This window comes from Anolis carolinensis, chromosome 4, assembly GCF_035594765.1.
Source record: "Anolis carolinensis isolate JA03-04 chromosome 4, rAnoCar3.1.pri, whole genome shotgun sequence".
Taxonomy (NCBI): Eukaryota; Metazoa; Chordata; class Lepidosauria; order Squamata; family Dactyloidae; genus Anolis; species Anolis carolinensis.
The window spans coordinates 218793403-218819686 of record NC_085844.1 but is presented as its reverse complement, the minus strand read 5'-3'; positions in this window follow the sequence as shown (position 1 = coordinate 218819686).

Genomic DNA, 26284 nt, shown 5'->3' with positions numbered 1-26284 from the left:
GGAGTTGCATAATGTTCTTCCTAAGTGGAAAATGAGAAATGTTTTGGTGGAAAGAAAAATATTTTCATGCTTTAAAAACAAGATGAAATCCTTATCTGTGTGCATTATTGGTTTTGAACCTATCATGAGATGTGGATGAATAAAATGTCTTGAATTAATAAATAAAATGTAAGGTTTGCATGTCGTTCTGGGTGTGATTGTGTGTGGGCAATAACTGTGATTGTGATCATTGTGGTAGTCACCTGCTCTGATCACCACTTGCTTTTGGGAAGCTGCTCCTTACTTTGAGAAGAATATATTTTGTTAAGACAGAACAAAGAAGAAAGGAGCACCTCTCCTCCCCATTTACGGTTGACCCTTGGTATTTGCTTGGTATTTGCTTGGTTTGATTCCAACTGTAGAGGGCCAACTGAAAAAATCACACCATATTCAAGGCATTATTTGTTGTTATGTGTTGATAAATTAGCTCTAATGTATGGCAACCCTAAGAATGAGAGGCCTCCAAAACGTCCTATTATTAATAGCCCTGCTCAGGTCTTTCCCATTTAGAGTGGTGTCTTCTTACATTGAGGTAAGTCATATGTAGTGTGATATTCCATTTTTCTAAGTAGTACCACAGCATTTATAGATACTGGGTTTGGAACTGTCACAGTAAGTTATAGATTATTGGAAAACTAGATTATCTGAAAAAATTAGTACAGGAGATGATATCACAAACACAAAATTATGAAGACCAAATCACTTCAGTGTCAAACATTTATTAAACAAACAGACAACATTTGGGAAAGCATCCACGCAAAGCTTTTGTCATATAATTATCCTGCCTCATTTCCAGATTTTCATGGGGATCTATCCAATGTCATCTTCCATTTGTAACTCAAACATGATTTTGCATTTCATCTTCCTTGTTTATTTATTTGTTTACAGTTTTTATATTCCGCCCTTCTCACCCCGAAGGGGACTTAGGGCGGATCACAATGTACACATACATAGCAAACATTAAATACCATATGAATATAGAGACAGAGACAGAGACAGACACAGAGGCAATTTAACCTTCTCCAGCTTCCAGCTTCCTGAGGGTATGCTCGATTCCGGCCACAGGGTGAGCAGCTGCTTCATCATCCACTGTGATGCCAAGTCCTTGGATACTTCCTAATTCCAAACACTGCTGGATGATTTTTCTGGTGTCGTAAATTAGTTAAATTTGCCTCCCCACATAAGTGGTACCTAAATTTCCTACTTGATAGATGTAACTATCTTTCGGGTTGCTTAGGTCAACAACGAGCAGGGCTATTTTTTATTTTAATGGTCGGGTACTCACTCCGACATGGGCTGGCCTCGAACTCATGACCTCTTGGTCATAGTGATTTATTGCAGCTAGCTACTAACCAGCCTGTGCCATAAAGAATCCTCTGTGAAAAGTTGAAAGCAGAATAGCTGCCTTCTGACGGGCAATGCTGGAAAAGGTCCGCCTGGAAGTACCAGCCTTTAGCGTATTGGGGAGATAGGCAAACTCCAGAGCTCAATGAACCATTCTTCTAGCCAACAGGACTCTCTGGAAAATCATTTATTGTTTCCAACCCCATCATCACTTCCCATATTTTTTGTTGGAACAGTGTGAGCAGTATTTGTGTCTTGCTTTAGAAAATAGGGGGAAAGTGAAATATTCTGGCTTTTTTTGCTCTCCCTCTGTGTGTGCATATGTATTTGTACATGTATAAATACATCTATGCATACAAACTATTGTCCTTCCAACTCTATTGTAAATCATTTGTAGAGCTGTCTACAAATGTCACTCTCAACTTCTGGAACAGTTCCATCAGAGTTATCTCTGGAAAAATCCTGCAAATCTCTTGGGAATACAGGTGAATAAACATCAGCTTTCTGGAAGAAACAAAGACCACAAGGATTTGTTTAGTGAGTTGATTCTCTGCCATCAATTCTGCTGAACTGGCCACATTTTCTGAATACCCAGTCACCATCTCCCAAAGTAGTTACTATACCCTCAACTTAAGAATGGAAATTGGAATGGTGATAGATAGCAAAAGAGTTTTAAAGATGGGCTTAAAACTAATCTTTTAAAATGTGGAATAAACACAGAGAACTGAGAAGTCCTGGCCCTTGAGCCTTCTAACTGGAGGTCAGCTGTTACCAACAGTGCTATGGATTTTGAAGAGCCATGAAGAGAGGGAGAAAGGGAGAAACATGCCAAGAGAAAGGCACATCAAGCAAACCCTTGTCATTGTGAAAGACCATGTGGATCCATAATAGGTCTCTACGGTCACTTATGGACCCACCACTGATTACCCTTTTTTCAATAAGATTTTCTTTTCTTTTATTGCATCTTTTACATTATTATTCTGTAATCCTCATGCATAATCAGCTTTTTAGCCAGTCCTTTACATTTTATTCCTAACCAGAACCAATTAGGTAAAACAGAGAAACCACACTTTCCCTGAAGCAACAGAGATTTCTAATTCAAAATAAAAAAGGCTTTAAAAATTATATATAAGTCCCTTATTTACTGCCAAAGCTTGGTATTTCTTGAAAGTGACATCATTTGTGGCCATTAGATAGTGTTCTCCATTCTGTTTTATTGCTGATTTTAAAGGCAGTGAGAAGAAGGATTTTACTATTTGTTATAATAAGGCTCTTTTGGAGATGAGCTGCCATTAAAACAGGATCCGAACTAGTTCATATTCTGTGAATCTTTGTTTTCACTAGCATCATGGGAGCAAAGTTGGCAGTAGGAGGAACAGAAAGAAGAATGTGAAAAATGGACTTTCAGAAGTATCACAAAAGTCAGTTTGGAGAGATTATTATTAGCACTTGGTTTACTGAGGGTGCTGTAGAGTAGCCACTAACCAGTTAAACCATTAGTCTCCTTGGATTATTCTTTCTGAGTTTTGGGAGATATGGTGTCCTGACCCATTGGCTCATCTGACATTCTACTTAAATAATGTATCTAAGTTGGTACTCAATATTGCAGTTATGGATTCATAACCTAAAGTTGTGGATCTGTAACTACTCTGTATTCAGTAGGACTATGTAGTCTTATTGAAAGACTACATAAATGCCACTCCAGCCTACCTTAAAATCCAACAGTCAGATCAGGTGAAGGAGGTTCAATCATCTTCAACTGGACTACTATGACAATCAGAACCATAGACCCGTCATAATTTCTTGCCGTAGTCTTTCTCACCTAAAAGCTGGCATCTGGGGATCCAAAGGATCGGCATTTTCAGGATTATTTTGGGTTTTGAAATAGAGTCATTCATTTCAATTAATTTGAAACTGTTAATAGTGCCCAAAACTAGTCACTAGATGGGAAACTCTCTAACCCAGAAGTATCAAACTTGTGGTCCTCCAGATGTTTGGGCCTCCGACTCTCAGAAGCCCTAGCCAGTAATCCATCAGACAGGCAGCTGCAGTCACACTTGGCATATTAATTTAAAGGGACCTCTATGCAGGTCCATATGGGCCAGATATACAGTAGGGGACATAGTGAATATTCACAAAGCATGGAGAAGGGTAGGCAAAGAGAAAGAGAAAATCTAAATAATGAGCATCTGGATAGGTGAGGGAAGAGAAGGACCACTGAAGGAAGAGAAAGATTAAGATCAAAATATGTAACGAGAAGTCAAAGGTTGGAGCACAGTGGTTGGGAGGAAATGAGCAGCGTAGTGGAGAATTTAGCATTTCTCATACATGTAAAATTGAGATCTACAATTATGTAAGTAAATTTGGCCATCTTGAGGAGAGAAAATTAATAGCCAGCCAGTTACCATAACAATCTACATTTCCTTCAGCTTTTCTTCATTGTTTGCTTTCCAGGCCTCTTGCAATCATCACAAATTTCTTCTGAATCCTTTCAGATTTGCCACTATCTTTCTTGAACATTGCTGTTCAGGAAGGACATCTGTATTCCAGAGAAAGAGTCATCAGGACGTAAGGGAATTGTACTATGCTGTCATGTCACTTGTCTTCGATAAAATGATCCTTTTAATACAATCTTACCCAACACAATCTGTTCTTTTCAGTATGTAGCAAATTACATTTGTCCTTGCTGCATTTCATTTTTTATTATCAGTCCAGCAAAATTTCTGATGTTTTAAAAGCAGGTGCTTCAACTTTATCACTACTGTATCTTTTTTTATTAGCAAGATTGAAAGTGAGGATAAAGCAGAACAGTCACTCGCTGTAATTAACTAATGACAACAAATCCCTGTTCTGAATATAAAGATTACTGCAAATGTTAGATACACACCAAGATCACAAGTATTTGAGGCAGAAGACAAAAAAATCATTTGTGACTAAATAATTGGGACTGGCTGTTAGAGACTTTGCAAAGGAAAGCCAATATGGCATCATGCTTAAATTACATGACCAGGACTGGGAAGACCTGGATTCTGCTTTGTATTTGGCCACAAAGCTTCCTGGAGGTTCTTAGCATGTCACTATCACTTAGACCAGTGGTTCTCAAACCTGTGGGTCCCCAGATGTTTTGGCCTTCAACTCCCAGAAATCCTAATAGAAATCCTAAAATCTGGAAAACCCTTGATGGTAGAAGGCAAATTTAAGTGTTGCTGGAGAAATCGCTTTTCTTTAATGTTAATGTTCTCTCCATATTTAGAAAAGTTCATTTTGATAGAGAAATGTAATTTTATTACTAGGATCTAGTTCAGGGGTCCTCAAACCTTTTAAGTGGAGGGCCGGTTCATGGTCCCTCAGATTGTTGAGGAGCCGAATTATCATTTGAAGAAAAAAAACAAAACAAATTCCTATGCACACTGCACATATCTTATTTGTAGTATAAACGCCGCCCCCCCCCAAACAACAATTATTTATTTATTTGCTACATTTATCCCCCACCCTCCCTCACCCCGAAGGGGACTCAGAGCAGCTTACAAGTTGTATGCATATACAATATATTATATTATTAGTATAGTACAATATTAGCATTATATATTAATATATTGCACTATACCACTATACTGTAATATTATTAGTAATATTACAGTACATTTAATATATAATATATAATTTATATTATTATATTATACAATATTATTATATTGTATTATTATTATTAGCCACCCTGAGTCCCCTATTGGGTGAGAAGGGTGAGGTAGAAATACTGTAATAAATAAATAAATAAGTTATTATCAATATTATATGTATACACAATATATTATATTATTACCATAGCACAATATTAGTAAATGAAAGAAAAATACAATATTTAAAAATAAAAACAGTTTTAACCAATATACTGTAAATCGTTCAGGATTTCAATGGGAAGTGTGGGCCAATGAGATAGTCAAGTTAAGTAGGATTTTTATTGTTGTGTGCCTTCAAGTCATTTCATACTTTGGGCGAGTCTAAGTGTAAAACTGAGGGCGGGGGCCAGGTAAATGACCTTGGAGGGCCGCATCCGGCCCCCGGGCCTTAGTTTGTGGACCCCTGATCTAGTTCAATAACAGAATAACTGGTAGCAATTCCTCTACACTTTTTAACGACGCCATGCTGATACCTTCCTTTCCCACATCATCTTTTCCACAATTTTCTTGTTTTCCCTCCTCTTTTTAAACTCATGGCATCTCTTTCTGAGAACCTTCTGCTTTAGAATGCAGAGTTTTCTGAAATATATTCCCAAGAACATTTTCTGGAATAAGCTCCCCAGTGAATTAGACAAATGATTGTTTTGGTCCAGCATCTAGACAATGGAAAATCAAATGTTTCTGAAACACACCATAGCAGAGTGAAAGCTATGGCAGATGCTTCCCATTATTGTCCTTCAACAGATGGTATTCTGCGACAAAACTGGAAAGGTTTCCATTTTGCACGACAACATCTAGAATCCATTAGTCAGCCATGTTATCTTAGGTATAAATATTACTGAAGTTCCCAGAAAAGAACTTTTCAGTGCTAGTCTCATTGACATGCTCCTTCAAAATGTAGAAGATTAATTTAGCCTGTATAATATTGCTGCTGGTTGAACCCCTCACCCCATTAATTAGGTGATCATTTGTTGAAACTTTTTTCAACACTTGCTTGCCTCCTTAGTTGTCTTCTCTCCTTGACCTAGGCTGCTCCACATTCTCTTTTTGTTTTCTTGCTCTGTTTTTTTCAGTCTGGCATTTTCAAAGCATCCCAAAAGGTTTTAGTATCCAAATTCTATTAAAATTCAGAGGAAAGTCAGAAAGGTCGATTCTTCTGGATGACTTTCAGAACCCAAAGCCTTGATCTTGAAAAGAAAAAAAACTACTTAACTTCCTGAAATATTTAACATGGGAGAAACTAATCAAAGCCCCAGGTCTGTCCTTTTGTATTTCACTCAGAGGCTAACCTATCACAATGTCAAGAGGCTTTTTTTCAGTGAATGGATTGTGAAGTGCTCTTCAAATTCCATTTAAGATAAATTGTGGCAGATTTGTAGAACTACCCTGGTCTCTTTGGTCATTTTCACATCTTAAAAAATACCTTCCCAGATAAGCCTAATGTCATTACTTGCTATGGCTCTACAGTAAAGCCGTTTTCTTCTGTGTGTGTTCAGATACTGTTCCCAAATGGTGGTCTAGAAATTGTACTTGGCATCAATCATCTTTGTATCTACACTTTATCTATTACATGATTGTATGTTCTGGCTCCACACAATAGTATTAATGGAGGGGGATGCTCTTTCATCTTAACTAAACTAAGGACCTTATCACATAAATGTTTCCCCTGTGCTCTCTCTGTTTTTGCACACTGGTGAAACGGAATTCCACAGAGGCCATTCCATGACACACACTGCGTTATATCGCTTTAAAGCAGACAGCCCCACATTTTTGCCTCCTGCTGAATTCTGGAAAATGTAGTCTGGGAAGGCGAGGCGGATAATTCAAAAGGTCCCACCGTAAACTATGTTTTCCAAAATTCTGCAGGTGGTAGAAATGCAGGACTGCCCGCTTTAAAGCCCTAGTGTGATAACGTGGATAGTCACTTCCAGTGGTCACCTGGTGACCACCCATGGTACTCCTTCTTGTCAGTGTGCTTCTTTACTTCCAGAAAGCAAGGGGGAGGGAAGAGGCAGTAAAGCAAGGGAAAGTGAAAAGAAGGCAAGAAAAATATTGTGGAATGGCTGGCCATCCCTGAAGATGGACCCTGCCAGGAGAGAATGGGGTAAAATATTTTCCCCACTCTTCCCAAAGCTTTCCCACATTTCTCTCCTGCCTGTCTGATAAAGTCCTATGATGCTTTTAACATGGAAGCAACACCTGTCTGTGTAAGATATTCTTCAAATGGAGAACATGCCTTATATGTCTGTTCATTCCAGTGCAGGAGTCAAGAATTAGAGGGTCAAAGCACACACATGACTGGAATGTATTATAATGTCTGCTGCCAACACCCAGGTTTCTATGATCCCTCTCAGCTTAACTGAAACCATCACAGTAGTTGCGGACAATGAATTCCTCCAGCTATAATCACATGAATCATTCCTATTGTAGGGCAAAATGCTGGTATCTGAAGATTGTTTAGTCTTCACTGAATTAAAAAGATGGAGATACACATGGTATGTTGAAATGGACCAACAAAACTTCTGCATTTCTGAATTCTCCTCAGAGGCTTGAAGCTTGAAGGCCCACATTTCTCAATGCACCCTCTGCAAATAAAAGAAGAAGGAAAAAAAGCCCCTACTCTCCCAAAATAACCCCAAACCATTCTAGGGGTTGCAGCGGGTCATTTTGCCATATTTTAGCCTTGGGCTTAAGAGAAGCCTCTTAAACATCAGTAAATGACCAAATGTCACTTACTATTCATTTCCTGTTATTGAAAGGGGCTTTTCTGAAATGGCCCAGGTGATTTTTAGAAATATGACCAAAGTACCTTCCCACAACTTCTATAGTGACTTCTGTGACAATTTTTTAAAATTATTTACCACTGGGCTTTGGAGGAGATCACAAAATTGACCCTGGGCAAAATGTGGACAAAAATTTCCCATGCTTCCTCAAGGAACTGTCATGATAAGTGCTTGTCCATTACAGTTCACAACCATAGTACTAGCTTGACTCCATGAAAAGCTTAGAAGAAAGAGGTAAATCATCATCATCATCATCATCATCATCATCATCATCATCATCATTTTGCCCTACAGGCAAAATACAGCATATATAACCCATTAAAAAACACATTGCTAAATTCTCTAAAGATACAAGCATACAAATGTTGGAAAGGATGGCAAACATAGACTGGAACACGAATACATACAAAATTTTCACATATCTTACCACGGCAGCCAAAATTGTTTTTGCCAGGACATGGAGACAAAATGTGATATTAGAAAAACAAGAATGGATAGGAAAAATGATAGATATTATGAATATGGACCTATTAACCTCACTGATATCCAAATCACAAGGAAGAGTAATTAAAACAACAGATTGGACCCTCTTCAAAGATTGGCTGAAGGAAAATGAAACAAAGATCTTAATCTAGGTACAACTTTGATATAGACTGTAAAACTGTCACTGAGGAATCAGGAAAAAAAACAAGAAGATTAAGTGACAACAGAAGAGGAAAGTCTTATTTTTTAAATCACCATGAAGAAGAATGGGAGTACAAACCCAAACTCCACGACTTTCCCATCTTTTTGTACCATGTTTGCTGCCCCATCCTTTTTTCCTTTTTCTTTTTTCTTTTTTGGTTGTTCTTTCCCTTTCTTCCCTACCTTTCCCTCATTTTCCCTCCCATCTCTCCCTATTTTATTATATGTATTGAAAAACTTTTAAATAAAAATATATATATTAAAAAACACATTTTGCCAGTCTGCCTGATTCTAACTCTCAAAAACCATGCTGGGTGTGAAAAAAGAAAGCACTACAAACCAAGGATGTATGGTAGAAGGCAGTGATGTGATGCCTTCTGAAGGCACTATGGAAAACAGTTATCTAAAATGTCATCTCCACATACTGTTGCTGTTTCTCCAACTGATGTTGTTTTGGCTATAAGCTTGTAAAAGGTAATTGTTTGGATTACAATGCATTCCTGAAGAGATGCTTAAGAGGTTCTCCAAAACCAAACAAAACACACAAACCAAAAACAAAACATATCTTCTGAATTCTGAAAACCTAGGAGAAAGTAGGAAAAGCTAGTTCTTTGCCTTGGCTGATACCTTGTTTAATAATCTTTTTTTTTAGTGATTCTTATTAAGGTATTTGCCTTGCTTTGCTGTTATCATATTACACACATTGTCTCTCTTTCCAGTGCCCCATGACCCTTTGAAATTGCTGTGGGTTGCTGCCTTGACCTTACCTTATTTTGTCAGTGGTTGAGCCCCCTCAGCACAATGCAAATTGGAATTTTGTCATGCTGCTTCCTTTATTTATTCCAATCATTTCTTTCATCCCATTCTCTTAATCACTGTTATTTTCACTTGGATCCTTGCCAGGGCCTGGTGACTTTGTAAAACCTGAGCACCCAAGAAAAATTAACCTCTGGGCAGAGCCGGCCCCAGGTATTTTTCAAGTGTAGGCGAACAGAATTTTGGCGCCCCCCCCCCCAAACCAATCACTGAAAAATAAAAGCGTTGGATAAGTGAAAATGTTGGATAATAAGGAAGGATTAAGGAAAAGCCTATTAAACATCAAATTACATTATGATTTTACAAATTAAGCACCAAAACATCATGTTTTACAACAAATCAATAGAAAAAGCAGTTCAATACATGGTAATGTTATGTAGGAATTACTATATTTGCGAATTTAGCACTAAACATTGAACAGGGATATAGGGCAGTGTAGACTTAGATAACCCAGATAACACTCAGTATTAAAAAAAACCCCTCTAAAATCAGGACAATAAATAAATTATTTGGGATTATTGTGCTGTTTATTTGGGATTATTGTGCTCTCGGTAGTTGGTCCTTGTTGTGTTTGTGCAGCCCTCCATTTAGCCTTTTGGCAGTTCCCTGTGGTCGTGGGTAACATAGTGTTTGCCAGGCTGTTGTTCCCCTCCCCCAGTGGATCTAGTTTAAAGTGCGCCTGATGAAGTTTGTGAGTCTGTGTGCAAAAAGATGTTTTCCTACTTGTGCATCTCACACAAGTAGGAAAACATCTTTTTGCACACAGACTCACAAACTTCATTAGGCGCACTTTAAACTAGATCCACTGGGGGAGGGGAACAACAGCCTGGCAAACACTATGTTACCCACGACCACAGGGAACTGCCAAAAGGCTAAATGGAGGGCTGCACAAACACAGCAAGGACCAACTACCGAGAGCACAATAATCCCAAATAAACAGCTCAAGGGGAGGTCACAGGGGCTTACATGTCTTTACACTAATGCACAGAGCATGGGAAATAAGCAAGACGAACTCCAACTTTTAACACAGCACCACACGTACGACGTCATTGGCATCACTGAAACCTGGTGGGATGACTCCCATCACTGGAATGTAGCCATTGAGGGCTATAACCTCTTTCACAGAAATAGAACAAAGGGGAGAGGAGGGGGAGTAGCTTTATATGTCAAAAACAGTTACGTTGCAGAAGAAATGCAAGACTGTAATCTGGGAAACCAGCTTGAAAGCATCTGGATAAGAATCAAGGGAACCGGGACTCAAAAAGATCTCATCGTGGGTGTCTACTACAGACCTCCGAACCAGGATACAGAACTTGATGAAGCCTTTTGTCAACAGCTGACCAAACAGGCACAAAGAAAAGATATAGTAGTCATGGGCGACTTCAACTATCCTGATATCTGCTGGAAAACAAACTCGGCCAAGAGCACAAAGTCCAACAAATTCCTCACTTGCCTTGCAGACAATTTTATGGTCCAGAAGGTAGAGGAGACAACAAGGGGATCAGCAACTCTTGATCTAATCTTAACAAATGTGGAAGACCTGATCAATACAGTAGAAGTCGTCGGATCCTTGGGGGCAAGTGACCATGTGCTCCTGCAGTTTGTGATACAATGGAAGGCTGAAACTAAGACAAGTCAAACACGCATTCTGGATTTTAAGAGAGCTGACTTCCAAAAAATGAAGGAAATACTGAGCAGCATTCCATGGATGCCAATATTAAAAGACAAGGGAGTTAACGATGGATGGGAATTTTTTAAAAGTGAAATACTCAAGGCGCAAATGCAAACAGTGCCAACAAAGAAAAAAAATATGGCACATGCGAAGAAGCCAGAATGGATGTCCAAAGAACTTCTAACTGAGCTAAAACTCAAAAGTGACATGCACAAGAAGTGGAAAAGGGGAGAAATCACCAAAGAAGAACTCAAACGTATAGCCAACTCCTGTAGGGAAAAGGTTCGCAAGGCTAAAGCGCAAAATGAGCTCAGGCTTGCCAGGGACATTAAAAACAACAAAAAAGGCTTTTTTGCTTACGTTGGTAGAAAAAGGAAGAAAAAGGAGGCGATAGGGCCTCTGCGATGAGAAGATGGGGTGATGGCGACACGGGACAGGGAAAAGGCAGAACTGCTTAATACCTTCTTTGCCTCGGTCTTCTCACAAAAAGAAAGCTATCTTCAACCTCAGCAACATGAAATGGACGAAGGATTTGGGGAAATCCAACCCCAAATAGGGAAACAAGTTGTCCAGGAACACCTGGCCGCTCTAAACGAATTCAAGTCCCCAGGGCCAGATCAACTACATCTAAGAGTACTGAAGGAACTAGCGGAAGTTATTTCAGAACCTATCATATTTGAGAGTTCTTGGAGAACGGGAGAAGTCCCAGCAGATTGGAGGAGGGCGAATGTGGTCCCTATCTTCAAGAAGGGAAAAAAGAACGACCCAAACAATTACCGTCCGGTCAGCCTCACGTCGATACCAGGCAAGACTCTGGAAAAGATCATTAAGGAAGTGGTCTGCAAACACTTAGAAACAGATGCAGTCATTGCTAATAGTCAACACGGATTTACCAAAAACAAGTCATGCCAGACTAATCTGATCTCTTTTTTCGACAGAGTTACAAGTTGGGTCGATACAAGGAATGCCGTAGATGTAGCGTACCTGGATTTCAGTAAGGCCTTCGACAAAGTCCCTCACAACCTTCTGGCAAACAAACTAGTAAAATGTGGGCTAGACAAAACTACGGATAGGTGGATCTGTAATTGGCTAAGCGAACGAACCCAAAGGGTGCTCACCAATGCGTCGTCTTCATCTTGGAAAGAAGTAACGAGCGGAGTGCCGCAGGGTTCTGTCCTGGGCCCGGTTCTGTTCAACATCTTTATTAATGACTTAGACGAAGGGTTAGAAGGCACGATCATCAAGTTTGCAGATGACACCAAACTGGGAGGGATAGCCAACACTCCAGAAGAAAGGAGCAGAATTCAAAACGATCTTGACAGACTAGATAGATGGGCCGAAACTAACAAAATGAAGTTCAACAGGGACAAATGCAAGGTACTTCACTTCGGCAGAAAAAATGGAAATCAAAGATACAGAATGGGGGACACCTGGCTAGACAGCAGTACATGTGAAAAAGATCTTGGAGTCCTTGTGGACAACAAGTTAAACATGAGCCAGCAATGTGATGCGGCTGCTAAGAAAGCCAATGGGATTTTGGCCTGCATCAATAGGGGAATAGCGTCTAGATCCAGGGAAGTCATGCTCCCCCTCTACTCTGCCTTGGTCAGACCACACCTGGAATACTGTGTCCAATTTTGGGCACCACAGTTGAAGGGAGATGTTGACAAGCTGGAGAGCGTCCAGAGGAGGGCAACTAAAATGATCAAAGGTCTGGAGAACAAGCCCTATGAGGAGAGAACTGGGCATGTTTAGCCTGCAGAAGAGAAGGCTGAGAGGAGACATAATAGCCATGTACAAATATGTGAGGGGAAGCCATAGGGAGGAGGGAGCAAGCTTGTTTTCTGCTGCCCTGCAGACTAGGACACGGAACAATGGCTTCAAACTACAGGAAAGGAGATTCCACCTGAACATCAGGAAGAACTTCCTCACTGTGAGGGCTGTTCGGCAGTGGAACTCTCTCCCCCAGACTGAGGTGGAGGCTCCTTCTTTGGCGGCTTTTAAACAGAGGCTGGATGGCCATCTGTCGGGGGTGCTTTGAATGCGATTTCCTGCTTCTTGGCAGGGGGTTGGACTGGATGGCCCATGAGGTCTCTTCCAACTCTACTATTCTATGATTCTATGATTCTATGAAAGAACAACACTCTGAAAACAGAAGAAATCCAGACAGTAAACAATCAGGGACAGCTAACACCTCCCAAAGAAAGATTCTCCCAGGCAAGAAGAAGTCAGGCCTTGAAGCCACAGGGCCATTAAATGCTAATCAAGGTGATTAATTACAACATTCACACCTGCTTCAAAGAAGAGTTCTTTCTCTTATCTTCTACAGATATATAAACCCCACATACCTAGCTTCCAAGTTCCCACAAACCTCACAATCTCTGAAGGCCCCAAAGGTGGGCTCGCATGGTGCGAAGGCGGGCCTGCGCCGGCTGGAAGGCCCAGCGCGGGCACTGGGAGGCCCGAAGGAGAAGGAGACAGAGATTGGCGCCCTCCTCCCAGGACGATGGCGCCCCCAGGACAATGGCGCCACAGGCGAATGCCTAGTTTGCCTTATGGTTGGACCGCCTCTGCCTCTGGGTGTAATCACATTCTTCATGAAGTTTGCCCCAGGTTCTGTGCCGAGATTTGGGTACCTGGTTGGATGTGTGTCAGTTACAAATAGATTCTTAGATATGAGCAACCTGATTTGCATTTCTACTCATTTAGCATACTTGTTGTCAACATATTCTGTCCAGTTTTTTGCCTGCTCCTTGAAAGTACTGGGGTCCAGTACTTGAAAGTCCTCCAGTGTTTTTTTTTTTTTTTTAAAAGCAGTGTACTCATGTCTGGAATATACACACATGGCAAAACTCATTACAATTCTTCTGCCAAACTAGTGGAACCTTTTCATGAAATGTACACCCTGCAGGTAAGGCAGTTGATTGTAAAGAAAGCAAACATAGTGAAAGGGTGCCATTCAGTACTGTTCTGCCACATACTCATGTTAGGATTTTGTGAGGGTTTTTTTTGAGAGCCACATGTCTATTACTTTCCAAACTCTTAAATATCCAATGGTCTGAAATAATGTGCTGATGTGCAATGTAGTGACCCAAACTGGTTTTGAAATAATTTTACAGTGCTAACAAAGAAAATAAAGGGAGAGAGGAAAGAGAAATTGAAAGAGTGTAGCTATGCATGCTACCTGGAGTTTTCATCTAGTAATATGGATCATAATAAATTGTGGCAAGTTCTTGGTATGGGGATACCAAGTCACCTTGTCTGTCTCCTGAGGAATCTGTATAATGACCACATAGTGATAATAAGAACAGACCATGGAACAACAAACTGGTTCAAGATTGGGAAAGGAGTACTGCAGGGCGGTATAACTCTCAGCCTACCTATTCAACTTGAATGTAGAACACATTGCGCGCAGGCCGGGAGGCAGGGCTCCGCCCAGACGGGGCCTTGCCTCCCGCCCCATGCGCCCTGGCCTTTTCCAGGTGGCTAGACTTCAGCGGAGGTCCCTGCAGGCCGCGATTGCGGCCTGCAGGGACCTCCGCTGCAGTCTGGCCACCTGGAAAAGGCCAGACAGGCGAGGGTGAGCTGCGCGGGAGGTGGGGCCAACCCTGGTCCCGCCTCCCGCGCTACTCGCCCTGACCCCGCCTCTCACACAGCGTGGGAGGCGGGGCCAGGGCGCGCTGGGTGGGAGGCGGGGCACCGCCCTGACGGTGCCCCGCCTCCTGCCCAGTGCACCCTGGCCTGGCTGGCCTTGCCTTGCCGGCCATGAGAGCTCGCTCGTCGCCAAACAGGCCTTCCTGTTCACCAGTGAGCGAGCTCATGGTCCCCGCTGGGGGGGGGAAGCCTGACGGCACCCCCCGGGCCCTGCGCCCGAGGCGGCCACCTCACGTGGCCTCCGTGTTGGGCCGGCCCTGTCCGTGCATGTTCAGCAGTGGAAGAAGATACTCACCTCTTCCTTATTCAGTTGCTTCCTGCCTGCAGAGCCCACCTCTGTCCTGCTTCCCCGCACCCCCAATTGTCATTTGGTAGTTCAGGGAGGACAAGAGACAATCAGGCAGAATGTAGCTACGTTCAAGAACCTACATATACAATGAACAAGGCATTCTTTGGGATATCCCAGCATTGCTTTGTCAGCCCCTGATTTCCTCTGTCTTGAAAATTGACATGATGAAGGAAAGGTAGGAGAGAGGTGGATTCTGCTTACAAGAAGAGAAGGTAAGAGTAGAGCTCTTTTGGCAAAATTTTATTCTCTGCTAGATCAATCTAGAATTTCAGCCTAGGAATGTATGGTGCACTTCCAGAGAGAAAACAGTGTGGGGACTGGCATTGACTTGCAAAGTCAGCCTTGGGAAATAATAAGTAAGCAGGCCCTATAAAGCCCTATACGGCTCGGGCCCTACCTATCTCCGTGATCGCATCTCCTCCTATGAGCCAGTGCGGACCTTGAGATCTTCCGGGGAGGCTCTTCTCGCGCTCCCACCACCGTCTCAAGTGCGGCTGGTGGGGACGAGGGAATGAGCCTTCTCGGCAGTGGCCCCTCGGCTCTGGAATGCACTGCCAAAAGAGATCAGGCAATCCCCTACATTATCCAATTTCCATAAGGAACTGAAGACCTGGTGGTGTCGGCAGGTTTTTGAGTAATTATATTGGACTACTGCCGATTTCTGAGCCTGAATATATTGCACAAGATGTCCCTAGCCTAAAATGATACATTTTAATATATTGTGTTTATGGTTCCCGTCCCCTTGATCTGGTCATGTAAGTTTGATTTATTGTTATAATTGTATTATTTTACTTTGTTTAATAATGTGTATTATGTTGTTATGTAATGTTTGTGTTGCTTTTATGACTGTAAACCGCCCTGAGTCCCATCCGGGAGATAGGGCGGTATATAAATAAAGTTTTTATTATTATTATTATTATTATTATTATTATTATTATTATTATTATTGTTATTATTATTATTATTCCACAAAAATCAAATAATATAGAACAAAAAAAACGATTGGGCTCATTAAGGAATTGACATTATCCATCATGTACAATGATCCCATGAAGTGTGCTTCCAACAGCTTTGCACAATCCCTGCCCTCTCCCTTACAACTTATTTAGCTACTTCTCATTCTGATGTTCATGGATGTATTTTATGATGTTTTACTCTGTGCTTTTAAACTGTTTTTAATGTACTGTTGTTATGTAATTTATTTTATTTTATGCCTTGTATATTTGTTTCAGGCTTAGTTCCCCATGTAAGCCATCCAGAGTCCCCTCGGGGAGATGGAGGCAGGCTATAAAAATAAAGTTGCTGTTGCCATTGTTGTTGTTGCTGTTGTTGTTGTTATCTGTATAATAAAAACAAGTTTCTGACTGTTTCTACAATTCACAAAAACAATGTCATTTTTTTTTCATCAAATGCCAATGGTGTATTTGGGATGTATACTCTTAGAGAATCCTAATTAATTTTTCATTCAGAATAATGTGGCACACATATTTATAAGTTGAACTGGAGGAAAAAAATATTTTTTTCCTGTAACTGTATAAATAAAATGTGTGTGTGTATTTGTGTGTTTCTTATGCATCATATAACATTTGGATGGATTTTCGCCAGATTCAGAAGGAATGTTTGTGATGGTCTGACTTAACACATAGGTTATACAGCATACAGTGATACCTTGGGTTATGACAGTTCTGTGACTGAGCTCGTAACTCAAACTGCTCTTATCTCAAATTTCCCATTGAAATGCTATTAATTTGTTCTGGGTCCCCGAAACCCTCTCTTTTTTTGTTATATGTTTTTAAATAAGAAAATGTATTTTATAAATAATGTATAAATGCACATTCATGTGGAACAATAAAAAGAAAGATCAACTTTAAAATGGTAGAAGCACAAGGTTGTGGCCAGGAAGCACATTTGAGGCAACAAAATGTGTTTTTCATTGTAACAGCAAGGCAAAACCTGCACATTCATGTGGACCAATAAAAATGAAAGACCAACTTTAAAATGATAGAAGCACATCTAATATTAGGATAAATCTTAAACCAGCAAACAATGTTCTTTCCACCCATTTCATCGCTCACTTTTTTGTGTCTTTTATACTACAGTACTACAGGCAAAAAGAGGCCTGTATTGTGGCTCCATGCTGAGCAGACCATTTCATAGCTTCAGTGTAAGTGTCATAACCAGCACTATCAATGGATGCATCTTCTCTTGGCAGACCTCCCAGTCAATATCTAGGTAATTAAAATGCCCTTGTGATTAAAGCACCAGCTTTCTTATGTCTGTCTGATTTGTAATCTTTGCTATATAAATGCCCTGCAGGTATGTAATGCCAGACAAGAGCCACCTGAGTTCCTGAATTGTCCTTATCTGCACTTTCCAGAATGCTCAGTGAGTCTGCCTGCTGTTCTCAGCTGCCTTGTGAACTTTATTTTTTCTGTAATGACACAGCCTAGCAAGATGTGGTTTTGCATTTGTTTGGACATCAGATTGACCTGAAAAAGATTGTTGTGGATAGGTTTCCCAACATCAAAGAGCCTAAAAGTGGGACAAGATGGATTCACCAGATTAAATAGGTTGGGGGGAAATGAACTGGGATTATTTTTGCTGCCTAAGGTGAACTACAAGTACAGTATAAAGCAGGGCTTCTCAAACTTGTTGAGGGGGACAAGGGACAGGACTATAGTTTTTTTTTTAAAAAAAATGAACAAATTCCTATGCACACTGCACATATTTTATTTGTAGTGCAAAACCGTGAAAGAACAATATAATATTTAAAATGAAGAGCAATTTTAACCAATGTAAATTTATCAGTATTTCAATGGGTAGTGTGGGCTTGCTTTTGGCTGACGGGATAGTCAAGTTACTTAGGATTGTTGTTGTTGCTGCCTGCTATTGTGTGCCTTCAAATCATTTCAGGTTTAAGGCCACTCTATGTCTAAAGCTTAGGGTGAGTGGTGGGTAAAAGACCATATCCAGTCTGTGGGCCTTAGTTTGGGGACTCCTAGTATGTATATAAGCCATCATCATTCACAAAACACAAGAATCGTTGAATAGATTCTTGTTTTGAACGTCTCACATTGCAGGGCAAATTTGATAGGTTTTCATCACTGATAGATCAGTATGAAAGACTTTGATGGGACCTAGGACATCTTCACATGGCCTTTTTGGGTTGTGCCATTGACCCGGCAAACTCCAGCAAAAGGGAAGATCTCCAGGGTGGCTCATGGTGCCCCGCGTGCCCTCCCTCCTCTCCTCATCACATGGTGGGGGAAGGAGAGGTGCTTTGTCAGCCTTACCATCCCCCTATCAGATGGCAGAAAGGGCAGCCATGTGAATTGCCCAGCAGTCCTTTCTGCCATCACGTGGCAAAAGGGGAGGCAAGTGTGGGTAGCACTTTCCTTCCCCTCCACTTTGGGAGGAATGTGGGCAGGGCCTGCTGTGCATCATGTGATGGTGCATGACAGGCCTTGTCCTTGCTGCAATTAAAGGTGGCAAAACGGGGCAAAATGCCCCATGTGAAGAGGTCCTTATTATGAAAGATACCACCAGCTAACACTGTGCTGACAGTCTCCATTACTTATGGAAAGATTAGAATCAAAGGAGCTTGAAAATCCCAAGCAGCTCTTGTGGGTATCTCTTTTTAAATGGCTGCAATTTTTCAAGTTCTCACTAACCAGTCAATAAGTAAGGAAATGAAATGTCCATCAATCACAATGTTATTCAATTATTGATGTATGTAATATTGATTTATCCAGTTAGCAATCAAGAAAACTATTCACAAAAGCAAGCACATGTCTTTAGTTTGCCATTGTTTGGGTATACAACCTAGTATAGGATCTCAAGCTGTAATTTGTATTGCCATTCAGACCTTTTACTTAATTTCCAACCTTGTCCTTCAGGGATACAAAATCTGGTCCTCAGCCTCACTTTTGACTTCTGCTATCTCTAACAGAGATTGCCTTCAGTGTTTGCTCAAGTCTTCAGTTCTCAGCTAATTTACATTATATGTCTGGTGCTCAACAGAAGAAGATAAAAGGCAACTTGTGAATAATTCTGGCTCCTGCCTTGCATCAGTGCAGCTAAAGAATGGAAAATATGCCCATTTGACTTTTGCATACTTAAAAAAAAATTCCTATTCTCTTCCCATATGTGGAAAAAAGAATCAAAAAACATTTTCATCCACTGCCATGAGAATCAAAACAGGTATTTCCAGTATGGAAAAGACCATGTTTTACCTCTCTGCTATTAATTAATGTCTTGGGAATTCTGGGAGTTGTACTCCAAAAAAAGGAACATTTTAAACCTCTGCTCAAAGACTTCTCACATGATAGACAATACTGATGATTTTCATTTCCACCACTTTCAAATCTTTTAGATATTCAGGGTTTTTTTTACATCTTGTTTATGAAAAAAATGGTTATTTGGGATAAGTTCTTAAAGCAAAAGGGGGGACATCCCAAATGATGTCCTGGGCTCACTGTTCTGCCTCAGGTGACTCTCATCACTATTTTGGTTGCAAATCTTATCCAGCTGCTAGCTAGCCATCAGCTAATGTTGCTTCCACTACACTGTCCATTTCCCCTTATTTCCCCTCCATGAGGGGCCTCAGGCAAGTTTTTTTCAGGCCAAGGTTCACCAAGACCTAAGCAGGTAGAAATTCTGCCAAGGGAAAGCAATGTCTACAGAGTTGTCAGAACAGGCTTGTATGAAAAGTCCCAAGACAACTTAACCTAGATAATGATGAGCCTCCTGCTCTCTGATTTCATAACAAAAGAGATTGAAGCTGATGAATTGTCCCTTTAGAACAAAATCCTTCTTCACAAGTGTGGGCTCGGTTGGTGGCATTTCTCTGTTCCTTTTCTGCCTGGCCTTTTGCTCCCCTTTTCCTGCTGTGTTTCTATTTAACAACCATTTGAAACCAACTTGCATTTCTGCCATGAGGAATATGATACTAAGCAGCACCACTGGGTTTCAGCTGCCTAAGATATGCCAGGGGCAGGAATGAGATGCTCAGCAGGTTTTTTTCTATTCAGGCAAATTCATCCTCAACCTTTCGGATAACAGTGCAGGTTGTTATCATCACATTCCCACACCTATTTGGGAATCACACATCAAATTGGAGAGAGGCAGGAGAGGTCTGGGAATAGAAGCCTCAACTCTGCTAAAGTTATAAAAGGTCTGAATGCTATCAAGTCTGAATGTTAGAAACCAACTTGCCCTTCATCAAGTCATGAATGTATCTTGGGCCCATAGTGTTAATTACTTCTGAGAAGAAATCTATTCAATCAGATTTGCTGTTCCTCAGTGCAACTGTCTTTTTCACCTACAGATTTTCATCCAAAAAAATAGTTTAAGACCAAGCCGTCCAAAGAAGCACCAGCACAAGAACGAACACATAATTGGGTACAGACTATCTGAAAGCCCCTGTTTTCTCATTTGATTACATATTCATATAGTCTTTAAAAAATCTCCAGTCCGATGATTTGATTGGTCTTCTGGTATTTTTTTCATTATAAAAACTTAGTCCATGTCCATAATTTCTAACATTTTGTCCAACCATTGTTCTCTAGATGGAATTTCTTCTGTTTTCCAATATCTGGCATAAGTAATCCTCGCTGAGGTTGTCAAGTACTGTATGTCAATAAAATATTTTTATTGTCATCTAAGTCAATCTCTGTGTCAGTAATTCCTAATAAGAAATATTTCAGCTTCATTTGAAACTTCATATTAAGTCATATTTGACATTCCTCATGTATCTCTCTCCAGAAAATCCATAGCTTTTTTGTAGGTCCACCACATGTTGTAAAAGGTGCTCTCTTGTAATCCCATCATCCCAGGCTCTTCTGTAGAGGTCATAGTAGAGATCCTTTTTGGTGGCTGCTCTCAGGCTATGGAACTCCTTTTCCTAAATCTATATGGACAAAATAAAGTGGTCTCACTGCTCAACTACTGCAAGAAGTCTACACACTGTACAGCTGGATTCACAACAGAAGCAGCTGTTAATGCAGATCAATGGAACATGAGATTTACTCCAGAGCTTCCTGAAAGCTCCAAATTTATCCCAGAGTTTCAGAGGTATAGACTGCAAGATCATTCTGGATTTTACCTCAGGGGGTTAATTCAAATAAATAAACAAAATCATAGAACTGGAATAGACTATAGGGACCATCCAGTCCAACTCCCTGCTACACAGAAATACTGAATCATAGCACTCCTGACAGACAGCTATCTAACAATCTATAGTTTGTTGCTGTTGCTGTTTATTCATTCAGTTTCTTCCGACTTTTTGTGACCTCATGGATCAGTCCATGCCAGAGCTCCCTATTGGCCATCACCATCCCCAGCTCAGCCCCTCTTCCTTTTTCCTTCCTCTTTCCCCAGTCAGGCATCATTTCCTGGAGTATGGACTGGTTGGATCTTCTTGTGGTCCAAGGCACTCTCAGAACTATCCTCCAACACCACATGTGTATGTATGTTTGTGTGTATCTGTCATTCATACACACACACACACATACATATGTAGTTTAGGGAAGCCTTAAACTGCATTTCCCAGAATTTTGCAGGAGCAAACCAGGTGATAAGGAAATGGGGACCTCTGCTTCAGAACACTAATGTGATAGCGTCCTTATATATGGAACTATCTGCTCTATATGTTATTCCATATAAACACACATTGTTTAAATTTCCATGCCTTGAACATCAGGAAGAACTTCCTCACTGTGAGGGCTGTTCGGCAGTGGAACTCTCTCCCTCAGACTGTGGTGGAGGCTCCTTCTTTGGAGGCTTTTAAACAGAGGCTGGATGGCCATCTGTCGGGGGTGCTTTGAATGCGATTTCCTGCTTCTTGGCAGGGGGTTGGATTGGATGGCCCATGAGGTCTCTTCCAATTCTACTATTCTGTGATTCTATGATTCTATGCCTCAAAATCCACAACCTACAGTTAAATCAGTGTGCCTGCATCACCCTAGTCATTTTGCATGACCTATGCAGGCTTGAGCTGGTCAAGAGTACACAGTTTCCCAGGTTGTAAAGTGGCACCCCTATGCAAATCTAAGGCTAGGGATGCTATTCCTAGAGCTTGAAAGTATATGATTAAATAACAAAGTATTTCTGATCAATTCTATTTCAAGGAAACAAGATATAATTTCATAACATTACAACTGTAACACAACAAAAAAGTAACATCATTATTTTTGTGGTCTCATTATAACATTTGCAGTTAGTTTCATAGATATAGGTATGGCAGGCTATTACTAGTTTAAACTCATGTTCTGTTTTGGGTTTTGGGGTCATTAAGAAAAAGGATTTTTGTAATGAAAGTCAATGGTTTGTAGCATTAATATTTTTAAAAAAATATTTTGAACAACTAATTAGTTTTGAAAAACAGACACTTTAAAAAATCAACTATAACTCCGGTTTTTGGGCTTTGCTACTGTAACTGTAACTCATTAAAGTGATTTTTCACATTTCCCATTTGATAGGATTCTTTCTGATAAGAAGGAGAAGCTGCGCATATATAGCTGTATTTACCATTGGTTGTGAAGAGAAATCTCTCCAGCTTTGCTTTCCCTTTTCGATGTTAGTTCTGTAAAGGCAGCTGTGCTCTTGCACACTCCAAATTGTATTTGCAATAGGCAGGCAAACAGTACTCTATTTCCATTTTCCTCTGAGACTGGAGTCTCTCCAACATCATTGCAGCAGTCTGCATATGAATGAATACCAATGGGTGTGCTTAGAGTGGCTGGCAAGTTTACTTGGTTGCCTATTGAATGTTAACCCATTTAATTGGTGTCATTACTTTATTAATTATTTAATCACACATAATATTGTGCCTATTAATTGTATCGTAATTGCAGCACTTTCTGAAAGAGTGCACTGTACTGATAAACTGGCATCCTGTTAGTGACATATGGAGGCATATGTTGCACTGTACATGCCGACTGAGATTTTTGGACAATGTCCAATCATTGTATCCAGCTATTAGCAGCGTAAGCAGAGTCATGCATGTGGAACTATTAATCTCTAAGGTGCTACAAGATCCCTTTTTATACTGAAATAGGGTAAATTAACATGGCTATGTCTCCAAATATGGCTATATGGGGCTGTTGTGCATTCAGAAGCATATTAATTTACACACAGTAGCATGCTACTATTGCTACTATGCATTGCTTTTTAACATTGCACATTGCAATTTCCCAATGTTCTTTGACCATATTGATCCATACATTAGCATACAATTCAAGAAACGTTACTCTGCCAATGGATATTTATGCTATACTGAAGTGAGGTAGGGTCTTCACTTTAGTGATGACCTCCATGTGCTATAAGTTTCATACTGGCTGGTGATTATAGGTGTTCATTCTCATCTGCATTACAGGGCAAGACATTGCCCTGGATGCATCACAACAGACTAGATTTTTGTGATGTGAGCACATACCAGCATCCAATCTATATATGAAGCCTAATCCTGCAAAGCAATTCTTTCAATGGCTTATTTTTCCTTCCTGCAGTTATGCATCTGCAAGATGCAGACATTATATTCCAGGACATTTCCTTTCTACTTGTCTCCAGTCTTGATTCCAGGTTGGCATTAGGAGAGTGGAGAACTGGACAACAGACATTCAGAGGGTCTACTCTCAAATTAACCTCCATTCATTTATTTTGTGGCTATGTTGTCGAAGGCTTTTATGGTCAGAATCACTGGGTCGCCGTGAGTTTTCTGGGCTGTATGGCCATGTTCCAGAAGCATTATTTCCTGATGTTTTGCCTGCATTTGTGGCAGGCTTTCTCAGAAGTTGTGAGGTATATTGGAAACTAGTCAAGTGGGGTTTATATATCTGTACAATGTTCAGGTTGGGAGAAAGAACTCTTGTCTGTTTGAGGCAGGTGTGAATGTTCCAATTGGTCACCTTGGGAGAATCCTTTCATGGCTGTTGTCGCCCATTCATAAGTCTTGTTCTACTGGTTCCATCCAGAAAGAAAAGGAAAATAAAACAACGGTATTATTTCTCCTCCTCTCCTCCTCTTTATTCCACCCTCTTCCAACTCCGCCTCCACCCTTTCCTCTTTACCGTTCAGGTGTACGGAGCAGATGTATCAGGGCCAGTTCTGCCATTACATAGAATAAGGCAACATCTCCAGGCACCAAAATTAGGAGATCCAATGACAGACCCCAGCCATTCCTCCTGAGCCCCCTTTTCTTGGAAGACAATGCTTTGTGTCTATCCCAGGCTGTTCTAGAGCAATTAAACAGGCATTTAGTCATTGATGTGGAGGACTCACAATATTCCATTATCAAATTGAAGTACTTTTCACCAGTCAGTTTCTGAATGGAGAAGGAGAGACCATGTTCTTTTGCTTAGGGAAGTGATTAAGTCATGGCAGCAAACACTAGGGGTCAGGAAGACATAGGCTTGGGCAGAAATATGCCCTTGTCAGTCCCTGACAGCTGTCCCTATTTACCTCTAATGTGGTTCAGAATTATATTTGAAATCAACACCAAAAATTATGTATAAATAAACAGTGCAATTTCCCCCTTTATTCTGAACAATTTAGCATTCAGAGAAAGCTTGTCAAAATATCAGAATTTCAGGAGTAAAATAACTGCAGAAATTATCCCAAGCAAATTTAGTCCAATCCTCTGTAGATACAGGAAATCCACAGTTAAAGCATTGTAAACAGATGACCAGATACCTCCATTTAGAAACATCTAATGAAAGAGTGGTCAGTCTATTCCTCTGTCTTCAGCATCTGACTATTTATACTGTACAAAAAAAAATCAACCCATTATTCATATTGGGCACTAGTAAACAAACTTGCTCCATCTTATCTTTGGTGACCTTGTCTCCAGCTTGAATCCATTACTTCTTGGATTCCCAGAATGTTTTTATTACTGGCTATACTGAGCACAAAGTCCAAAGTCTTTATCACTGGCTTCTGGGACATAAAATCCAAATATCTGAGGGCACAAAGACTGAAAACTGCTGATCTGGAAGTATCAGGGTACTGGAGAAATCTTTTGTCTCCTGAGAAATCTGTATAACGAGTAGTAACAGTAAGAGCAGACTGTGGAACAACAGACTGGTTCAAGATTGGGAAAAGAGTACAGCATGGCTGTATACTGTCACCCTACCTATTCAACTTGTATGCAGAATACATCATGTGACATGCGGGACTTGACGAATCCAAGGCTGGAGTTAAAATTGCTGGAAGAAACATTAACAACCTTAGATATGCAGATGATACCACTTTGATGGCTGAAAGTGAGGCGGAATTGAGGAGCCTTCTAACCAAGGTGAAAGCAGAAAGTGCAAAAGCTAGGTTATAGTTGAACATCAAGAAAACCAAGATTATGGCAACCAGACTAATTGACAACTGGCAAATAGAGGGAGAAAATGTGGAGGTAGTGACAGACTTTATATTTCTAGGGCGCAAAAATTATTGCAGACGCAGATTTCAGCCAGGAAATCAGAAGATGTTTACTTCTTGTTGGAAGCAACTGAATAAACAACAAAATAAATCTTTTACAGGTTGCTCTTAGGAGGCATCAAGATGATGGGTTGGTTTGTACAAAAAACATGTGCATTTCACATGATGTTGTAATGACTGCAGATAAAGACTGCCAGGATTTGCCTTATTTATTTATTTATTTATTTATTTATTTATTTATTTATTTATTTACAGTATTTATATTCCGCCCTTCTCACCCCGAAGGGGACTCAGAGAGGATCACATCTATATATATAAAAGGGTAATGGAATCATGGCACGGGACAAAACAACTAAACTAAATGCCCCACAACCTCGAAAATTGACAGCACAACCTCTCATCCACTCCTCTATGTTCATACAACAAAAAGAAAAGAAAAATAAAGTCCTAGCCACAGCAATGTGTGGCCGGGCACAGCTAGTTACACATATAAGGCAAACATTCAATGCCTTAACATAGAACAAAGACAGAGACAAACGCAGGCTCTGAGCTGGCCTCGAACTCATGACCTCTTGGTCAGAGTGATTTGTTGCAGCTGCCTGCTCACCAGCCTGCGCCACAGCCCGGGACTTAAGGATACAAAATTTGTAACATCTCACAGTCCTAAAGAAATTCATATAACCCACATTTGTTTTGTTTCAAGAAAACATATACAGTTTAATCACTACTTTTTTGAACATTGTTCAGCTCACTGAAGTTGTCCTGATTTGAGCAACCTCATATCATCTTATAGAAAGTAGCATTTGTTTTAGCTCACCAAAGGTGTGTGTCATAGATT